The 20,535-nt window shown below is 37.1% G+C and overlaps 1 long non-coding RNA gene across 1 annotated transcript; it reads right to left on the bottom strand.

Moving 5' to 3' along the window:
- Positions 1-964: 964 nt before the first annotated feature.
- Positions 965-4,055, bottom strand: LOC133643071 (uncharacterized). The gene is made up of 3 exons (XR_009824645.1): positions 3,863-4,055; positions 1,320-2,844; positions 965-1,239 (listed from the first exon to the last, which is right to left on the bottom strand). It is a non-coding gene; the product is annotated as an uncharacterized LOC133643071 (long non-coding RNA).
- Positions 4,056-20,535: the final 16,480 nt, after the last annotated feature.

Here is a 20,535-nt window from a genome sequence, read left to right as displayed (position 1 = left end):
ATACGGTGTTAGCTTTCACTGTTATGCTGATGACACCCAACTCTACATGCCCCTAAAGCTGACCAACATGCCAGATTGTAGTCAGCTGGAGGCGTGTCTTAATGAAATTAAACAATGGATGCCTGCTAACTTTTTGCATCTCAATGCTAAGAAAACTGAAATGCTGATTATCGGTCCTGCTAGACACCGACACCTATTTAATAATACCACCTTAACATTTGACAATTAAACTATTACACAAGGCGACTCTGTAAAGAATTTGGGTATTATCTTCGACCCAACTCTTGAGTCACACATTGTGTGTTACTAAAACGGCCTTCTTTCATCTCCGTAATAATCGCTAAAATTCGTTCCATTTTATCCACTAGCGACGCTGAGATCATTATTTATGCCTTCGTTACGTCTCGATTACTGTAACATATTTTCGGGCCTCCCTGTGTCTAGCATTAAAAAATTACAGTTGGTACAAAATGCAGCTGCTAGACACATCTGCGGTACCCTCCGAGGTTTCTTATTGTATCCCATCGGGTTGAGTTTTTTCTTGCCCTGATGTGGGATCTGAGCCGAGGATGTCATTGTGGCTTGTGCAGCCCTTTGAGACACTCGTGATTTAGGGCTATATAAGTAAACTTTGATTGATTGATAATTAATGAATAAAAGTAATGAATGAATGGAGAACATTGTGTGAGAGTTCGTTAGTGTTGCAGTGCATGGTGTAAGAATGATAAGTTAGCAACCCATGAATTAATGAATGAATAAATGGAAAACATTGTGTAAGTTGTGTAGTGTTGTTGCAGTTCATGGTGTAAGAATGATGACAAATCACACATGAATGAACGAACGAACGAAAGAATATATAACATTGTATGACGGGACAGCGGGAGAAGAAGACGGCAGAGAGGCGATGACGTCGTTAGCTGTCAGCGTGTTTATTGACAACTCAGTATGTGAGTGCAGTGTGTGATTAGCTTAAAGAGATGTAGTGTGACTATGTGTAAGTATTATCTGAGCGTGGTCACCAGAGGGCGTTGAGTGTGCGTGTTGAGAATGAGGCAAAAGTCCAAAAGGGGAAAACACAGGCTCGGACGTCAGAGGGGAGGTGGATGGTTGAGGACAGGAGCGAGGCGTCGTGGTCAGTGGGCAGGCGTGAGGTCGAAGTCCAGGAAGAAAAGAGGGAATCCAAAGGGGGTCCAGGTAGACGAGACACACAGCTCGAGGGCCAGGAAGGACGTTGGAAAGCTGGAGGACGACACGAGAGACGGTGAACACAACGGGAAGGGAACACAGGGAGAGAGAAGGCTGAAGACGTGTTGGCTTACTGTTCTGGGTACAAGAAGCTACGTTCTGGCACTGGATCTTAAGACACGCTGGCTTATGAAGGCTGGTCGCTCATCACGGGCAGGTGTGTTGATTGCAGATCTCTTGCGGAGGCACGCCCGCAGCGGAGAGGAAACGCCCGTAGGAGACCAAAAAGGACCAACTGTCAGTGGAGTTAGAAATCCCCAAGACCCCAATGGTCCTAATCTTCTGAAGACTTGTTTTGAGGATACACACTAAATACCTATTTTTGAGGATGAAGAACCACCTACTGAAATCAGCCATAGCTTTGTGAAGGACATACTGGACGCACACGAGGAGTCAAAACACACAACCCAGCAACCAAAACTATAAATCAGAGCAACTTGTTGGTGGTTTGGAGGCCAAGGTAGAAGATGAGATGTCGGAGGAAGATGCGCAAGCTCATCCAGCTGATAGACGACCATCAGGTTTTCTGGGATGAGACCAAAAGAGAACCTACAATTGAGTTATGTGAAAGAGGAGCTTGTAGTTAACCAAGAGGACACAAATCAAATACATGTCGACCTTGTAGTTGACCAAACCCCACATGCATGTCGACCTTGTAGTTGACCAAACCCCACATACATGTCGACCTTGTAGTTGACCAAAACTGACACAAAATACATATACATTACAAAAATGTTAACCAAAACCATGAGGACACAAAATACATACATACTGACCATGTAGTTGACCAAAACCATGAGGACACAAAATACATACATACTGACCATGTAGTTGATCAAAACCACGAGGACACAATAAATATTGACCAAAATACATTTACATGTTGACCAAAACCATGACACAAAATACATCATGTTGACCTTGTAGTTGACCAAAACCATGAGGACACAATACATACATGTTGACCTTGTAGTTGACCAAAACCATGAGGACACAAAATACATAATGATGACTTTGTTAGTTGACCAAAACCATGAGGACACAAAATACACAATGTTGACCAAAACCATGGAGGACTCAAAATACATACATGTTGACCTTGTAGTTGACCTGACCACAAATAAAACCATGAGGACATAAAATACATACATGTTGACCTTGTAGTTGACCAAAACCATGAGGACACAAAATACATACATGTTGACCTTGTAGTTGACCAAAACCATGAGGACACAAAATACATACATGTTGACCTTGTAGTTGACCTGACCCCAAATAAAACCATGAGGACACAATATACATAATGTTGACTTTGTAGTTGACAAAAACCATGAGGACACAATACATACATGTTGACCTTGTAGTTGACCAAAACCACGAGGACACAAAATACATACACGTTGACCAAAACCATTACACAAAATACATACATACTGACCTTGTAGTTGACCTGACCCCAAATAAAACCATGAGGACACAAATTAAATACATATTGACCTTGTAGTTGACCTGACCCCAAATAAAACCATGAGGACACAAAATACATAATGTTGACCTTGTAGTTGACCAAAACCATGAGGACACAAAATACATGTTGACCTTGTAGTTGACCAAAACCATGAGGACACAAAATACATACATGTTGACCTTGTAGTTGACCTAACCCCAAATAAAACCATGAGGAAACAAAATACATACATGTTGACCTTGTAGTTGACAAAAACCATGAGGACAAATTAAATATATGTTGACCTTGAAGTTGACCTGACCCCAAATAAAACCATGAGGACACAAATTAAATACATATTGACCTTGTAGTTGACGTGACCCCAAATAAAACTATGAGGACAAATGAAATACATATTGACCTTGTAGTTGACCTGACCCCAAATAAAACCATGAGGACACAAATTATATACATATTGACCTTGTAGTTGACGTGACCCCAAATAAAACTATGAGGACAAATGAAATACATATTGACCTTGTAGTTGACCTGACCCCAAATAAAACCATGAGGACACAAATTATATACATATTGACCTTGTGGTTGACCAAAACCATGAGGACACAAAATACATACATGTTGACCAAAACCATGAGGACACAAAATACATACATGTTGACCAAAACCATGAGGACACAAAATACATACATGTTGACCAAAACCATGAGGACACAAAATACATAATGTTGACCTTGTAGTTTACCAAAACCATGAGGACACATTAAATACATGTTGACCTTGAAGTTGACCTGACCCCAAATAAAACCATGAGGACACAAATTATACACATATTGTCCTTGTAGTTGACCTGACCCCAAATAAAACCATGAGGACAAATTAAATACATATTGACCTTGTAGTTGACCTGACCCCAAATAAAACCATGAGGACAGAAATTAAATACATATTGACCTTGTAGTTGACCAAAACCATGAGGACACAAAATACATACATGTTGACCTTGTAGTTGACCTAACCCCAAATAAAACCATGAGGACACAAAATACATACATGTTGACCAAAACCATGAGGACACAAAATACATGTTGACCTTGTAGTTGACCTAACCCCAAATAAAACCATGAGGACACAAAATACATACATGTTGACCTTGTAGTTGACAAAAACCATGAGGACAAATTAAATACATGTTGACCTTGAAGTTGACCTGACCCCAAATAAAACCATGAGGACACAAATTAAATACATATTGACCTTGTAGTTGACGTGACCCCAAATAAAACCATGAGGACACAAAATACATGTTGACCTTGTAGTTGACCTAACCCCAAATAAAACCATGAGGACACAAAATACATACATGTTGACCTTGTAGTTGACAAAAACCATGAGGACAAATTAAATACATGTTGACCTTGAAGTTGACAAAAACCATGAGGACAAATTAAATACATGTTGACCTTGAAGTTGACCTGACCCCAAATAAAACCATGAGGACACAAATTAAATACATATTGACCTTGTAGTTGACGTGACCCCAAATAAAACTATGAGGACAAATGAAATACATATTGACCTTGTAGTTGACCTGACCCCAAATAAAACCATGAGGACACAAATTATATACATATTGACCTTGTGGTTGACCAAAACCATGAGGACACAAAATACATACATGTTGACCAAAACCATGAGGACACAAAATACATACATGTTGACCAAAACCACGAGGACACAAAATACATAATGTTGACCTTGTAGTTGACCAAAACCATGAGGACACAAAATACATGTTGACCTTGTAGTTGACAAAAACCATGAGGACATATTAAATACGTGTTGACCTGACCCCAAATAAAACCATGAGGACAAATTAAATACATATTGACCTTGTAGTTGACCTGACCCCAAATAAAACCATGAGGACACAAATTAAATACATATTGACCTTGTAGTTGACCAAAACCATGAGGATACAAAATACATACATGTTGACCTTGTAGTTGACCTAACCCCAAATAAAACCATGAGGACACAAATTATATACATATTGTCCTTGTAGTTGACCTGACCCCAAATAAAACCATGAGGACAAATGAAATACATATTGACCTTGTAGTTGACCTGACCCCAAATGAAACCATGAGGACACAAATTAAATACATATTGACCTTGTAGTTGACCAAAACCATGAGGACACAAAATACATACATGTTGACCTTGTAGTCGACCTAACCCCAAATAAAACCATGAGGACACAAAATACATACATGTTGACCAAAACCATGAGGACACAAAATACATGTTGACCTTGTAGTTGACCTAACCCCAAATAAAACCATGAGGACACAAAATACATACATGTTGACCTTGTAGTTGACAAAAACCATGAGGACAAATTAAATACATGTTGACCTTGAAGTTGACCTGACCCCAAATAAAACCATGAGGACACAAATTAAATACATATTGACCTTGTAGTTGACGTGACCCCAAATAAAACTGAGGACAAATTAAATACATATTGACCTTGTAGTTGACCTGACCCCAAATAAAACCATGAGGACACAAATTATATACATATTGACCTTGTGGTTGACCAAAACCATGAGGACACAAAATACATACATGTTGACCAAAACCATGAGGACACAAAATACATACATGTTGACCAAAACCATGAGGACACAAAATACATACATGTTGATCAAAACCATGAGGACAAATTAAATACATGTTGACCTTGAAGTTGACCCGACCCCAAATAAAACCATGAGGACAAATTAAATACATGTTGACCTTGTAGTTGACCTGACCCCAAATAAAACCATGACACAAATTAAAAATACATGTTGACCTTGTAGTTTACCTGCCCAGACCCCAAATAAAACCCATCCATCCATTTTCTACCGCTTGTCACTATTGGGGTCGCAGGGGGTGCTGGAGCCTCTCAGCTGCATTTGGGCGGAAGGCGGGGTGCACCCTGGACAAGTCGCTACCTCACACCTTCCTTACACCCACCCAACCACTACCCCCGTCATGCCACCTGTCCCGGGAAACGCTCCCTCCCCCTATAGCAGTGGTGTCCAAAGTGCGGCCCGGGGGCCATTTGCGGCCCGCAGGTCATTTTTTAACGGCCCCACGACACATTCTAAAAATACGATAAAAAAACCCCAAACAAACGTGGTATAAAAGAGCAAACGGGTGAAATGTAACAAGAAAATGTTGCAATGTTTACTCTAATAACACAAAGCTGCCATGTAGGCTGTTTCTTTCTTTAAAAAATATTATTTAATCAAAATCAACGTCATTATGAATTATTGACCTATTCAAGGCTCCAATTACGTCACATTAAATATTCCACTTTGAGATATTCTTTGGGGAAAATGTTGCATATTTTGTGTTTGCCATATAAAAAACTGAGCTGTTGTTTTTTTTAAAAGAAGGGCCTAAAACGAACAAACAAAAAACAAACAACAATAAAACTTAGAATTGACGGACAGATCTGAAGCTGATCAAGATTATTGTGCTAAAAGTAATCAGTAAAAAAAAAAAAGAAAGTATAATTTATTTTTTAACATGACCCTTTTGGATCCCCAAAAAATTTTAGTGGGATTTTTTTTTTGCGTGTGTCATTGCTCAAAAAATTTCGATGTCGTTATGAGTTATTGACCTTTTTAAGGCTCCAATTATTTTATAATCTCAAATATTCTACTTTAAAATTTAATTGGGGGAAAATATTGCATATTTGGTGGGTTTTTTTCCATAAAAAACCTGGGTTTTCTTTGACAAAAAGGGCCATCCATCCATCTTCTTCTGCTTATCCGAGGTCGGGTCACGGGGGCAGCAGCTTAAGCAGGGAAGCCCAGACTTCCCTCTCCCCAGCCACTTCGTCCAGCTCCTCCCGGGGGATCCAGAGGCGCTCCCAGGCCAGCCGGGAGACATAGTCTTCCCAACGTGTCCTGGGTCTTCCCCGTGGCCTCCTACCGGTCGGACGTGCCCTAAACACCTCCCTAGGGAGGCGTTCGGGTGGCATCCTGACCAGATGCCCGAACCACCTCATCTGGCTCCTCTCGATGTGGAGGAGCAGCGGCTTTACTTTGAGATCCCCCCCGGATGGCAGAGCTTCTCACCCTATCTCTAAGGGATAGAGACAAAAAGGGCATACAACTTAAATGTTTAAAAACGTTTTTTTGACAGATAGACCTAATGTTGATCTAGAGATTTAAACTTTGAATAATGATAAAACTAAATCATGACATTTTTTTTAATTTTTTTGACCAAAACTCTTTGGGTCCACCGGGATCAAGCCTGAGTGGCGGCCTAAATGTATAGATTTTTTTATACATTTATTGTATTGGTTTTTAAAATAAAAAATATCAAAATGGCCCCCGCTTGCTTTGATTTTTCAGTGTGCAGCCCTCAGTGGAAAAAGTTTGGACACCCCTGCCCTATAGAGACAACACCTTCGCTAACAAACTTTCTGGGGGAACCACTGCATATTGACTTTGTAAATGACCAGACCCCAAACACATATTGACTTTGACCAAAGTCACACAACATTGACCTTGTAGATAAATGGGTTATACTTTTAGTGCTTTAATAATAATAATAATAATAATAAATTTGATTTAGTATAGCGCTTTTCAAAGCACTCAAAGACGCTTTACAGGAGAAAAAATTAAAATATGAAACAGTTTAAAGTAATAATATAAAATACAGGAAATATAAAAGCAGTACATTGTAAAATACATAATACAGGACAATTACAAGACACAGAACACTAATCATTGGTTAAAAGCATATCTGAAAAGGTGTGTTTTGAGAAGGCTTTTGAAGGTGGGAAGGTCTGGGCAGTCACGAATGGGTTTGGGAAGAGTGTTCCAGAGGGTGGGAGCAGCAATGGAGAAGGCTCTGTCAGCCCAGGTTTCGGAACTTGGTTCTGAGTGGTGGGGAGAGGAGGTTGGCATCAGAGGAGCGTAGGCTGCGTGAAGGGGTATGGTTGGTGAGGTAGCAGGGGGATCTGGTTGTGGAGGGCTTTATGGGTGAGGAGGAGGATTTTAAAGTGGATCCGGTGAGGAACGGGGAGCCAGTGCTTTTCTACCTTCAAGGAACTCAAAGCGCTTTGACACCATTTCCACATTCACACTGATGGCGGGAGCTGCCATGCAAGGCCCTAACCGCGACCCATCAGGAGCAAGAGCAAGGGTGAAGTGTCTTGCTCAAGGACACAACGCGGTTGGTAGAAGGTGGGGATCGAACCAGGAATCCTCAGGTTGCTGGCAAGGCCACTCAACCAACGGCGCCACGCCGTCCCCAAAATGACAAAAACCAAAACACTGACTTTGTAGAGGACAAAGACAACAATATTGAAATCTATAAAGCAGCAACACACACCCTCACAATATAAAATTAGCAACTGTCACACCCCGCCTCAGGTGAAGGTAATGTAACCATTGTAAACCGGACTTCCAAACCAAGCAGTTGTAAACACTTTGCATTTATTCAAACTCCAAAGTGTCAAAAGGTCAACAACAACAACAACAACAACAAGAAACCAAGCACCAACATCTCCGCAGATGTTTGGTGATGCATGGAGACCTGAGCTCCTGGTCAGGACAGAGATCTTTTTGTAAATACACCTTAAATAAACCATCACAAGTCTAGAAGTATTCACAAAGTACTTCTAACACCCAGCTTTTGACAACCATAGTTGGGCCCAACTTGGGCCTAATCAGTGAGGGCAGGTGTGTTCACCTGCATCAAACACTCAGCCCCACCTTGACTCTCTTAGCCAGCAGTAGAGAGCCATGGTGAGTGACAGCTTGTCATTTGTTTGTTAACTGCATGTTTGTCACTGACTCAAGTGATTGAATGTGTGTTGTTTGTTCATGTTGTGTTCCTGACACATGTGCAGTGCGGGGTCAAACTGTCACAGCAAAGCAACACAAACACAATTGAAAAGCAGCAAAAGCACACAATTGAAAAGCAGCAAAAGCACACAATTGAAAAGCAGCAAAAGCACACAATTGAAAAGCAGCAAAATACACAATTAAAAGCAGCCAAGCACACAATACAAAGCAGCAGAATGCAAGTGAAAAAGACAAAAGTATTACTCACTGTGAACAAAAACGGTCCAGTCCACCTCAGTGTGAAAAGAATAATGGTGAAGCACCGAAGGAAGGACTCAGGTGGAACTAAATAGAACTAATTAAACCGGGAACAGGTGTGCTGACGGGACATGGAGCAGAAAGTAAAGGTGCCGCAAATGACGGAGACCAAACAGGAAACAGTGACAAAACAAGAGCACCAGGACCGGAAGTGATTTCATACACAGGAAAACCCAAACAAAACCAAACTGTCCGTAGCACTTCTGACACATGTCTACATATACATATATATATACATAGTATATATATATATATATATATATATATATATATATATATATATATATATATATATATATATATATATATATATATATATATATATATATATATATATATATATATATATATATATAGATGTACTCATATACAAATATATACATACTGTATATATATAGATGTACTCATATATATATATATATATATATATATATATATATATATATATATATATATATATATATATATATATATATATATATATACATATATATATATATATATATATATATATATATATATATATATATATATATATATATATATATATATATATATACAGTGGGGCAAAAAAGTATTTAGTCAGCCACCCATTGATTGTCAATGGGTGGCTGACTAAATACTTTTTTGCCCCACTGTATATATATATATATATATATATATATATATATATATATATATATATATATATATATATATATATATATATATATATATATATATATATATATATATATATATATACATAGTGTATAAATATATATATAGATGTACTCATATACATATATATACATACTGTATATATATATATATATACATATATACATGTACTCATATACATGTATATACTGTATATATATATAGATGTACTCATATACATATATACATACTGTATATATATACATGTACTCATATACATATATATATATATATACTGTATATATATATATATATATATATATATATATATATATATATAGATGTACTCATACATATATACATACTGTATATATATAGATGTACTCATATACATACATATATATACATAATGTATATATATAGATGTACTCATATACATATATACATAGTGTATATATAGATGTACTCATATACATATATACATACTGTATATATATAGATCTACTCATATTCATATATATATATATATATATATATATATATATATATATATATATATATATATATATATATATATATATATATACAGTATACATACTGTGTGTATATATAGATGTACTCATATACATATATATACATACTGTATGTATACATATATATATATATATGGATGTACTGATATACATATATAGAAATACAGATGTACTGATGTAAATATATAGATATATAGATTTACTGATATCCATATATAGATATATAGATGTACTGATATAGATATACAGATGTACTGATATCCATATATAGATATATAGATGTACTGATATCAGTTTGCAAATACATCAAAGATGCTATTTTAATCCATTTCTAATGGATAAAGCTTTGGCCTGGACATCAGGTCATCAGGTGGTCCCCAACGTTCACCGAGTGTTTCGACCCTTAACCACAACACTCTCCGGTTGGTGGGTCAGCAGTGATTGGCCAGATCACTGCCCCTCTCATCCAGGCTTCCAGCTATTGTCCTCTCTTTTATGCCAGAGCCAACAGGAGGCTCTCTCTGCCGCTTCTCCCAGCCTACGAACGGCTGTTTTCCTCGAGTGACCTCTCAATCCGACCTTTGTCATCAGATTCCACACAGATTGAGCAGGGAATCCTCGACATCCAACTTCCACTGTCATCAGCCATGCCATCCACCCCTTGTCCCGGCAGTCCTGGACAAGTTGTTGGTACTTTGTTTTCTTCCTCTCTGCCGCTTCCTCACATCCCTCCTCCCATGGGACAGTAAGTTCCACCAGGATGATTTTCTTTCCCTCTGGGGACCACATAACTATATCTGGTCTTAGAGTGGTGGACAGTACCGCCTCTGGGAAGAGGAGCTTCCTCCCCAGGTCGACCTCCATCTCCCAACCCTGGGCCAACTGCAGGAAGTTTTGCTTGGCTTGGCCTTGGACAACTGGTCTATGACCCTCTTTCACGAAGGTGATGGTGCTCAGCAGTGGCTTAGTTTTGGCCGGGTGAATAGATATATAAATATATAGATGTACTGATATAGATATATAAATATATAGATGTACTGATATAGATATATAAATATAGATGTACTGATATACATATTAAGGTATATAGATGTACTGATATACATATATAGATATATAGATGTACTGATATACATATTAAGGTATATAGATGTACTGATATACATATTTAGATATATAGATGTACTGCTATACATATATAAATGTACTGATATAGATATATAGATGTACTGATATACATATATAAATGTACTGATATAGATGTATAGATGTACTGATATACATATATACAAATGTACTGATATACTGTACATATATAGATACAAATGTACTGATTCAGACATACATACATATATAGATGTACTGATAGACATAAATATGTATACATGTACTGATGTACATATATACATATATAGACGAACTGATACAGACATATAGCTGTGGATTGATGACAATGAATCAACAAGCTGGCAATAGAACACATACAGGTGTGTTTAATGTACACAGAATATAAGAAAAGTACACAATGAAAGTACTAATCAGAAGACAGAATCCAACATGTCAAACAGTGCATAACAATATAACTTTTATTTTGACAGTAAAATATATCCAATGGCCTATTTGTACATTGGAAAGTCATATAGTCGATACCAGCTGCATCCATTTTTCATGGCAGCAGATGGATGAAGCCATCTTGTCACAAAGTACCAAGTCTGGACCTGAACTTGGATTTGAGGCCAAACATGCTGATTACAAACACACATACACATTCTGTACATATACATTCACTGTACAAACACACACATACACATTCTGTACATATACATTCACTGTACAAACACACACATACACATACTGTACATATACATTCACTGTACAAACACACACATACACATACTGTACATATACATTCACTGTACAAACACACATATACACTAGGGGTGTCCAAAGTGCGGCCCGGGGGCCATTTGCGGCCCGCAGGTCATTTTTTTTAACGGCCCCATGGCACTTTCTAATAATATGATTAAAAAAAATCAAAACATAAAAAGTGGTATAAAAGAGCAAACAGGTTAAATGTAACAAGATAATGTTACAATGTTTACTCTAATAACACAAAGCTGCCATGCAGGCTGTTTCTTTCTTTAAAAAATTATAATTAATCAAAATCAATGTTATTATTAATTATTGTCTTATTTAAGGCTCCATTTACATCACATTGAATATTCCACTTTGAGATCGTTTTTTTGGGAAATGTTGCATATTTTGCGTTTGCCATTTAAAAAACAAAGTTATTTTTTTTAAAAATTTTTTTAAAGAAGGGCCTAAAACAAACAAACAAAAAACATAAACAACAATACAAATTATAATTGACGGGTAGATCTGAAGTTGATCTTGAGACAATTGTGTTAAAAGTTAAAAAAAAACAATGATTTATTTTTTTTAACTTTACTGAGCAGGACCTTTTTGGATCCCCAATCATTTTAGTGGGACTTTTTTTTTTTGAGTGTAATTGCTCAAAAAATAATATTTAATTAAAATCAATGTTGTTATGAGTTATTGACCTGTTTAAGGCTCCAATTATTATATCATCCATAATATTCCACTTAGAATTTGTATTGGGTGAAAATATTGCATACTTTGTGTTTTTTCCATAAGAAAACAGGATTTTATTTGACAAAAAAGGCTTACAACTTTATATTGACCTTGAATAATAATACTGAATAATGTGAAGTGAACTATATTTAGACAGCACTTTTCTCTAGTGACTCAAAGCGCTTTACATTGTGAAACACAATATCTAAGTTAGGGTGTGGGTGGCACTGGGAACAGGTGGGTAAAGTGTCGTGCCCAAGGATGGGGCAGAAGAGGGGATCGAGCCTGAAACCCTCAAGTTGCTGGCACAGCCAATCTACCAAACGAACTATACCGTCCCAATGATGACACGTGATAATGACACATTTTTTATATTTATTTGACCAAAACCTTTGATCAAGCCTAAGTGAAGGCCTCAATGTATATTTTTTTAAACATATATTGTATTGGTTTTTAAAATAAAAAATATCAAAATGGCCCTCGCTTGCTTAGATTTTTCAGTGTGTGGCCCTCAGTGGAAAAAGTTTGGACACCCCTGCTTTACAATGAGTGAAGCTGCCCGAAAACTTGTGTCTGCAATTGTAAATAATTTAGTTTTTAAGTTTTGTGTTTCTTGTAGAATCTATATAAAGTAATATACATTAGCCTATTGTTAAAATAATGGAAAAAGCATCATTAAATATATTTGTTTTATTGTATTGTTACATTAATAGCTGTTGTATTATTATAGGATGGCTTGTTAAACATTTCATAGGATTTTCAGAGGGAGGAAAAACCAAGACATTTAATATAAAATGTAAAATGAATAAATACATAAAAAGAAAAAGAAAAAAAATGGTTAAAAGCCATCGTCCCGGGGAGCATTTCATTTCGTCCCGTGCATTTTTTTGTTTATGTTTTTTGTTTGTTTGTTTTAGGCCCTTCTTTAAAAAAACAACAACAAAAAACTTAATTTTTTAAATGGCAAACACAAAATATGCAACATTTCCCAAAAAACTATCTCAAAGTGGAATATTCAATGTGATGTAAATGGAGCCTTGAATAAGACAATAGTTAATAATAACATTGATTTTGATTAATTATAATTTTTTTAAAGAAAGAAACAGCCTGCATGGCAGCTTTGTGTTATTAGAGTAAACATTGTAACATTTTCTTGTTACATTTCACCTGTTTGCTCTTTGATACCACTTTTTATGTTTTGATTTTTTTTAATCGTATTATTAGAATTTGCCGTGGGGCCGTTAAAAAATGACCTGCGGGCCGCAAATGGCCCCCGGGACGCACTTTGGACACCCCTGTTGTAAAGGAAGACGCAAGTCCACGCAGCAAAAAAATGACTACAAAGATGGTGTATTTAGAGCGGGAATGTAACTTTTTGTCAAACACAGACCAGGTGTAAAGTGGAGCTAATACATTTTACTACAAGCAGTGATGAATACTTACTTTCTTCAAAACGTTTGTCCATTTTGCATCCGTTCACGTTCTTGTTCTGCAATGTGCAGTGCTGTGTGCTAATGTGCTTCGTACACCTGCAGGACCGCAAGCAAGGTCGCAGAGAAAATGCGGACTGGATTATGAGTGATGTGGGCATTTTCTATATGAACACGTGGAATGGATTGGATACCGACGCACTAAAGGGGCTCTCTACCTTACGCTATGAAGTGAGGGGAAACTGAGTGAATAATGACAGGTTATATGATTATTTATTTAAACTCAAATTCGGGCCACTTTATAAGGAATATGTCGGCATGTATTTGTAAAATAAAAAAAATAAAAAAAAATAAAAAAATATATATAACACCAAATTATTTGGGGGGCTTAAGAATATCTTAGGGGGGCTTGAGCCCCCCTAAAATAGGCCTAACAACGCCAATGATCGTACCCCCCTGGGTACGATTGAGTGCATAAATGACGTCATTGCCTGGTTGGGGCAGATTTTTTTTTAAAGCTAAACGAGGACAAACTGAAGTTGACCTGGACTTTCTTAAGAACTGTACCTCCCACACCCACCAGCGTTGGAGTCATTATAGACCATGGTTTTAAATTTGACAAACAAATCAACGCAATTCAACAAATCAATTTACCATGAATTGATTTACGTGGACCCCGACTTAAACAAGTTGAAAAACTTATTCGGGTGTTACCATTTAGTGGTCAAGAGTATGTACTGAACTGTGCAATCTACTAATAAATGTTTAAATCAATCAATCAATCAATCAATCAATCAATCAAACCGTTGTTAAATCAAGTTTTTATCACCTTCGGCTATTATCAAAGATTAAATATTTTCTACATTTTTAAACAATTTGAACAGGTCATGCACACTTTTATCTCATCATGTCTGGACTACTGTAATGCACTTTGCACTGGAACTAGGTGAGGCAATTCCTGAATGAATTGCGTGTGAATGCTCCAATGTTGACGTTGATCTGAAATCCTGGAATTTTTTTAGAATTGTTGAAGTAAAGCACACAATTCCTGAACAGGCTGAATATTTTAAATTTGGAACAGTTTGAATCAGATGAAAAATGTAAGAATTGTGGACTTTAGAAGAATGTCCCCTTGATTTCAATGGGTATTTCCCCAAAATTTGGGAATTTCGGGAAAAGATGGAATTTAAAAAAATAAAAAAAACGTGAAGGGTCTGAATGAGTTGAAATGGTTGCTGTTGGAATTTTTAAAATCAGTCGAGAAATGTTGAAGTAGTAACATGTTGAATTGAGAAATGGTATTACAGAATTCCTGGAATTTCGGGAAAACCGGGAATTTTTCCAGTTCAAAAAACTATTTCGTTTTTTGTCTTAATTAATATAAATGTTTTGACAGTGGAACGGTTGAAGTGGGTTGAACAATGTGGGAGGAGTAGGCGACACAAAAAAGGGTGGAAATAAGGCTTTGGAAAACCAGGAATTCTGGAAAATCCTGGAATTTTTTTTTCTTGGAAAAAAAGGTAGTTTGAATTTCCAGAATAGTGGAATGTGTTGAAGGTGGAATGGTATGAATAGGTTGAAAAATGTGGAAATGGTGGAAGTTCGAAAAATGGCCAATTCATTTTGAATGGGAAAAATGTCCCGGAAAACCTGGAATTCTGGGAAATCTGGGAATTTGTCAAGGGCTGAACAGTTTGAAGTTGGAATGGTTTGAATCGGATGAAAGATGTGGAAGTAGAAGTAGTTGAATAAATAGATGAATTTTGGTGTAGAAAACCATATGTGTGAATGTTTTGGAGCATTCACACAATAAGTCCAAACGTCCAGAACTCTGCGGCACCACTTTTAACGGGAACCAAAAACAGGGAGCACGGCACCCCGATTCTTGCTTCCTGTTCGTTTTACAATTGATTTTAAAATGTTAGTTTGCTTTTAAAGCTTTGAATGGACATGGTACATCACCGACCTCATCCAAATTGATGCTGAGGTCCGAGGGCCTTAAAACTTAAACCTAGGGGAGACAGGGCCTTCTCTGTTGTTGGCCCTAAACTTGGGAATATTCTGCCCCCTCATGTCTGAATGGCCCCCACTGTTGAATGTTTTAGGTCTGGTCTTAAAACCCACTTTTATTCTCTGGCTTTTAAATCGGCATGAGTCTTGTGGTCCTCTGTGTCTTTTATTGTTTTATTCTATTATATTGATCTGTTTTTTATTCCATTTTATTGATGTCTTTTATTATTTAATTCTATTATTTTACTTGTTTCATTGTAAAGGCTTGTAATTTGATTACTTTTTATTGTTTCTTTTTTATTTGCAGCACTCTGGAGACAATTTTGTTGTTAATAGTGCTATAAAGGGGCTTGGAAAGGGGACATATGCCGCAATAAGACGTTTGTTTTTCTTGGTAAAATTGTGGCTTTTTTTTTGTTGTGGGATTTAATTTGATTTCAATGGATTCTGTATTTCCAATCTTCCTTCTGCAGAAAAGAGCAGTAAGAATCATTACTGGAAATGCATACAGGGAAACCACAAAGCCAATATTCAAACAGTTAAATTGATTACAATTTCATGAACTGGTAGAGTATAATATCCTAAAAAATCATGTACGACGCACATGCAAAGATTATACCAAACAACATTCAAAACAGATTAGTAAAAAGAGAAATTAATTATAATTTGAAAGGAACTGAGATCTTTAATAAATCTAGATTTAGAACAGTCACAATGGAAATAAGTCATTCAATCAGAGGTGTTTGTTTATGTAACAAACAGGATAGTGGAATAAAACAATCTTGTTCTGTATTTTAAAACAATTTGAACATCATGATGATGAAAATAAAATATATGACTGAGAGATGGATATTTAGTTTATTTAAAAGGGGAAATCAATGTTATCAATGATTATAGGACATGTAAATATGTGAGATTATAGCCAATGGCTAATTTCCATCTCCAGTCCCCTGGAAAGTTGATGTTAAAATGAAGACAAACACATTCAAAACATTACAGAGATTCCTAATATTAAAAAAGAAAAATCTCAAGATTTAGATGCTAAAGGTGCTGCTGTAGACACTCACTGCCACACATTCACCTCTACATTTCATGAATACAATTGATAAAACACATTATTTCATAATACACATTTCCATTTTAAACCAGTAGCTTATCAACTATGATTACAAATTTGACAATGTGTCAAAGCCTTGTTGAAAAGCTGTCCTGGTTTTTTTCTTTCCCATCTGCATCATCATCTACCAGCAATGCATTGTTGTAATATTTGGCATCCTCATGTCTGCCACTAGATGGCGTAATCGTGTCGTGCAAAAGATGATTATGCACTAAAGATGCTGACTGTCTATTTTAACACGGATATAAAAATTTAAAATTTTTTATTTTTTTCCTTACCTTTTCTTTAACATCAGGATAAGATTTTGCCATTTTGCTTACTTTATTTTTTTATTTTACCAACTATTGTCTTGATTTGGTTGGTTTCCTTTTTCCAACTCCACCGTTATGACCATGTATTCTTATTTTTTTCCCTCCATTTTCACATGAAATCACCTACAATTGCCCAATAAAAATAAAATACCCCAACAAAAACAACAACAAAAAATTTGATATTCGGGTTTAGCACAATTAATTAAAAAACAAAAAACAACCAAACAGTGTGTGTAAGTCGAACAACAAAGTATTTTTTGTTGTTTCAAAGCCAGGCTACAATTTACTATCTACACAACAAATAATGTATCACATTTCAATTTTTTTTTTTATATATTAGTGCTGTACAACGATTACATTTTAATCAGATTAATTACAATGTTGCAGTTTGATGGATCATTATTAATCAAAGTCAATTAGTTTTAAATGAACTTGATAAAAGACCGCAATATTTTGATATAAATGCAATTTTATCGTCAGAATGTCATACAGGAACATTTTTTTTAAATGTTTTACTTGAATGTGCAAAACCCAAAACCAGTGAAGTTGGCACGTTGTGTAAATGGTCAATTAAAAACAGAATACAATGATTTGCTAATCCTTTTCAACCTATATTCAATTGAATAGACTGCAAAGACAACATATTTAATGTTTGAACTGGAAAAGATGAGCTCATTTGGAATTTGATGCCTGCAACATGTTTCAAAAAAGCTGGCACAAGTGGCAAAAAAGTTGAGGAATACTCATCAAACACTTATTTGGAACATCCCACAGGTGAACAGGCTAATTGGGAACAGGTGGGTGCCATGATTGGGTATAAAAGCAGCTTCCATGAAATGCTCAGTCATTCACAAATAAGGATGGGGCGAGGGTCACCACTTTGTCAACAAAAAGTCGGTAGAACTCCGGATATGTTTTGCCCGAAATCCATCACAACCTCCTGCACTGATGTTGGGGGGACAGGAGGTCCCTGTCGTGGAAACAACAAAGTACCAGGGTTACCAGACTGGAGATGTGCACATGGAGAAGGCAATAAAAAACGCCTCCAAGCGGCTGCACTACCTCACAGTCATGGCGAGACATGGACTACCTGCAGACGACCTTGTTACCATCTACACCACTCTAATCAGGCCGTGTCTGGAATATAGCTCAGTGCTCTTAGTGGGCTGCTCCAAAAAACAACAGGCAGAGCTAGAGCGAGTCCAGAAACGTGCCTGTAAAATCATTACGAGGAGAGCTGGAAACATCTCACAAGCCCTACCATCACTCCAGACCAGGAGAGAGGAGGCTGCAGTGAAGCTGGTCAGGGATATGCATGATGTGCAACACCCTCTGCATGACCTGCTACCTCCAACACGAGGCAGCCGCACTGCCAGGACATTGAGGAACCAACATAAGCTGGCTGAACCCGAGCCCAAAGCCAAGACAAAGAGACTTAAAAACTCTACCCTGCATACTGCAATTATGACACTATCTAATTAAATAAGTAATACAGTCATACACCAGAATGCTAATAGTTTCCATGCTGCTGTTGCCCTGAAAATGTTTTTTTTATTATTATTTTTTTTAAATATAAAATACTGTCTGTTATTTTCATCTTTTTTATCTTTGTTTGTTTGATATTCAGTGTAAAGTTCAGCTGTTTTTCAGTGGGGCCCTGGCTCCACTGCAAGCATGAATAAATAAAGTCAAGTCAAGTCAAATGCGTGAGCAAATTGTCGAACAGTTTAAGAACAACATTTCTCAACGAGCTATTGTAAGGAATTTAGGGATTTCACCATCTACGGTCCGTAATATCATCAAAAGGTTCAGAGAATCTGGAGAAATCACTGCATGTAAGCGATATTACAGACCTTCGAGCCTTCAGGTGGTATTGCATCAAAAAGCGGCATCAGTGCGTAAAGGATATCACCACATGGGCTCAGGAACACTTTGGAAAACCACTGTCAGTAACTACAGTTGGTCGCTACGTCTGTAAGTGCAAGTTAAAACTCTGCTATACAAAGCGAAAGCCATTTTTTCAACAACACCCAGAAACGCCGCGGGCTTCGCTGGGCCCGAGCTCATCTAAGATGGACTGATGCAAAGTGCAAAAGTGTTCTGTGGTCTGACGAGTCCACATTTCAAATTGTTTTTGGAAACTGTGGACGTCGTGTCCTCTGGACCAAAGAGGAAAAGAACCATCCGGATTGTTATGCACAAAGTGTAAAAGCCAGCATGTGTGATGGTATGGGGGTGTATTAGTGCCCAAGGCATGGGTAACTTACACATCTGTGAAGGCACCATTAATGCTGAAAGGTACATACAGGTTTTGGAGCAACATATGTTGCCATCCAAGCAACGTTATCATGAACGCCCCTGCTTATTTCAGCAAGACAATGCCAAGCCACGTGTTACATCAACGTGGCTTCATAGTAAAAGAGTGCGGGTACTAGACTGGCCTGCCTGTAGTCCAGACCTGTCTCCCATTGAAAATGTGTGGTGCATTATGAAGCCTAAAATACCACAACGGAGACCCCGGACTGTTGAACAACTTAAGCTGTACATTAAGCAAGAATGGGAAAGAATTCCACCTGAGAAGCTTAAAAAATGTGTCTCCTCAGTTCCCAAACGTTTACTGAGTGTTGTTAAAAGGAAAGGCCATGTAACACAGTGGTGAACATGCCCTTTCCCAACTACTTTGGCACGTGCTGCAGCCATGAAATTCTAAGTTAATGATTATTTGCAAAAAAAAAAAAAAATGTTATGAGTTTAAACATCAAATATCTTGTCTTTGTAGTGCATTCAATTGAATATGGGTTGAAAAGGATTTGCAAATCATTGTATTCCGTTTATATTTACATCTAACACAATTTCCCAACTCATATGGAAACAGGGTTTGTATTTGGGAGGTCCCTGGTTACATCACTGAGGCCGCCTCTAAAAGGAGTGGTCACACATTTTATGCAAAGCAGCTTCCAGTACGCACAATACGTGACGGAAAGTGCTGGGGCCTTGTGATTGCCTTGTCTCTGCTTCGT

This window comes from Entelurus aequoreus, linkage group LG26 (assembly GCF_033978785.1).
Source record: "Entelurus aequoreus isolate RoL-2023_Sb linkage group LG26, RoL_Eaeq_v1.1, whole genome shotgun sequence".
In the NCBI taxonomy this organism is placed as follows: Eukaryota; Metazoa; Chordata; class Actinopteri; order Syngnathiformes; family Syngnathidae; genus Entelurus; species Entelurus aequoreus.
Note: the sequence above shows the minus strand (reverse complement) of the source record. Positions and strands in the feature narration are given on the sequence as shown.